Genomic DNA, 3302 nt, shown 5'->3' on the forward strand with positions numbered 1-3302 from the left:
GTGAAGTCTCTTCTTTTTTTTCCTTTCAATGTTCCTACCCGGTGGTTCTCTTGAAGATGCTCTACTCATTCACCATTCTTCATTCCTTTTCTTCTCCGGTGGATCCAATTCAAGCTTTGTTGATCATATCCTTTCCTCGTTTCAATTTTTTCTCTTGCCGGTGCACCTCATAATAATTCACTTCTCGCTATTCATTTGTTCCGAAGTGCTCAAGATATCTCAAATGGCTCGTCTTGTCATTCAAGATCCGTTCAACCTATTTCGGGGTTGTTATCTCATTCAAGCCATTTAATTCAACCGGCACTATCTCTCTTTTCAAGCAATTGTTCAATGGTGTATCTTTTGAGTGGGCCCTAACCCACATGTCTTTTCCCAGGATCTTACCTTACTCTTCTTATTTTCCTGGAGCTATCCTCAAATTCTTTTCTAAAGTTTGACGTAGGAATGATTTATCATCAGTCAAATGTCTTTCTCCAAGATCTTTCAAATTCTTTTCACCATTGGCTCAACTTTTCCATTCTTTATTCCGGAGTGTCTCAACAATTCATGGTGGTGTTTCTCGTCGTAATTCTAAGATTTTGAAGACCGAAGAAGAGTTTTACCTCCATATCTTATCCGTTCTCGCAGAAATTCGTGGTTCTAGTTCGAGGCCATCCTCTCATAATTGTTTTTGATTGTGAGAATTCCTTTCACCTTTCTGGAGTCCATCAATTCAGGTTTATTCATATTCAGCTTTTAGCTCTCGTTCTCCAAATCTTACCGGTGCATCATTCAAGTATTCTCTTATCAGCTCTTGAATTCTTCGTTCTCTTGTATCTAAATTCTATCAAGCATCTTCGTTCATTTGCTAAATTCTTCCCGGTGTTTCTTTATTTTTTCTTCGTTCATTTTCAATCCTTATGGTGGTTCGTTCAAGATTTCTCTTCCTTCTTTATCATATTAATTAATTCGTTGTTTCGATTCTACAGGTGGTTCATTGAAGACTCTCTCAAATTTACACTATATATCTCTTAATCCTTCGTACGAGAATAAGTAGTATGCCAAATCCTTTGGTTGTCATCAATTTAATTGATGAAGGATAAGCGGAATGTAATTCTTATTCTTGTTTCATCGAAGTGAGTAATTCCTTGTTCCGGAGGTTCTTCAAATTCTCTATTTTTAATTTTTTTCAACTTACTTTCCCGGAGTTCCAAGTTCTCTCAATTATTTCATCGCGGAGATTCATCTAAATCATCGCAAGGCTTAACCTTGTGTTTTGAACCTCTTTTTCTCCCGTTTGATCATTCTTTTGTTACCGGAGTTCTTCATGAAGGTTCTACATGTTGGTTCATCTATGAATTAATTCATTCTCGAAGTGTTCATTGAGATCCTTTTCAGAGAAGCTCAAGCGTCCTACATCTTGCAATCCGGAGTGCAATTCTTTCACGCATATCTTTTGAGGTGGTGTTATGTATTTCTTGATAATTTCCCTTCGTGCTTCGTGTTTCACAAGTTATAAGATGAGGTATTTTAAATCCACCAATCTCCTCATTGGAGTTATCTTGGGCTATATTTCACATAAATCTTTCCTTTAAGGATTGTCGCTCTTATCGTATTTATCATTGATCCAAGTTCTTCGCTTATCCTCCTGGTGAAATAAGTTTCTCGTCTCTTTGTTCTTATCAATCCAATTCTTTTCCCGTGAGTGGCAGGTTGTCACCTCATAATTTGAGATGTATTCCATAAGACCATATCAAGCTTATTCTTTTCGTTGTTGGTTTTCCAACAACTCCGTTCTACCATATGTTGTAAGCGTGCTCCCTCAAAATCTTGTTTCTCATCGTTCATTCCATTCCATTCTCACTTTTGTTCCGGAGGCATTGTGATATTGCTTTCTTCAACCATCATCCCGTTGTCAAAGTTCATATTCTTTTCCTCGCTTATCCCATTTATCCGGAGTGTTGTGCCTTTTGCTCAAGTTCTTTTTCATCTTATCAAGTCTTGCATATCTTTCCAACCGGAGTGCTGTTCGAATTTGTTCTTCCTTGTTTCCTTTTACTAAAGGAGTGTTTTCTATTTCGTTCATCTCTGTTCTATTCTTTTCGCGAAATGGCTTAACCTTTTCAAGGTTCTTTGGTTTCACTCGTTTGTCAAAGAAGCAACTTAGTTTTACCTCTTCTATTTCTCTTCCGTTGTCCCTCCGGTGCCATTCTAGATCTCGGGACGAGATCCTCTCCTAGTGGCGGAGTGTTGAAATGCCCCGAGACCGATGTGCCAGGTGTCTTCTAGTTATTCGTTGTTGTTTGCCTTGTCTTTGCTTGCGTGTCATGCATTGCATATCATGTCATCATGTGCATTTCATTTGCATACATGTTCGTCTCATGCATCCGAGAATTTTCCCCGTTGTCCGTTTTGCAATCCGGCGCTCCTATGTCATCTGGTGTCCCTTTCTACCTCTTTTCATGTGCGGGTGTTAAACGTTTCCGGATTGGACTGAGACTAGTCATGCGGACTTGGTTTACTACCGGTAGACCGCCTATCAAGTTTCGTGCCATTTGGACTTCGTTTGATACTCTAACGGTTAACTGAGGGACCAAAAAGGCCTTCATGTGTGTTGCAGCCCAACACCCCTCCAAAGTGGCCCAAAACCCACCTAAGACCTCTCCATCTTCTCAGTCGTTCGATCATGATCGCGTGGCCGAAAACCGCACCTCTTTTGGACTCTCCTAGCTCCCTCTACCTATATATTTGTGGCTCTCCCCGAAAATCCGCGTAGATCAAACCCTACCCTAACTTCCCTGCGCGCCGCCGGACTGTAGGATCGAAAGTATATCTAGAGGGGGGGTGATTAGACTACTTGACCAAATAAAAACTTAACCTTTTCCCAATTTTAGTTCTTGGCCGATTTTAGCTATTGTAGGACAAGTCAAGCAATCATCACACAATTCAAGCAAGCATGCAAAGAGTATATTGGCAGCGGAAAGTAAAGCATGCAACTTGCAAGAATGTAAAGGGAAGGGTTTGGATAATTCAAACGCAATTGGAGACACGGATGTTTTTCCCGTGGTTCGGATAGGTGGTGCTATCCTACATCCACGTTGATGGAGACTTCAACCCACGAAGGGTAACGGTTGCGAGAGTCCACGGAGGGCTCCACCCACGAAGGGTAACGGTTGCGCGAGTCCATGGAGGGCTCCACCCACGAAGGGTCCACGAAGAAGAAACCACCCACAAAGGGTCCATGAAGTAGCAACCTTGTCTATCCCACCATGGCCATCGCCAACGAAGGACTTGCCTCACTAGCGGTAGATCTTCACGAAGTA

The sequence above is a fragment of the Triticum urartu genome, chromosome 5A, assembly GCF_056163025.1.
Source record: "Triticum urartu cultivar PI428250 chromosome 5A, HENAU_Tu73, whole genome shotgun sequence".
Lineage (NCBI taxonomy): Eukaryota > Viridiplantae > Streptophyta > Magnoliopsida > Poales > Poaceae > Triticum > Triticum urartu.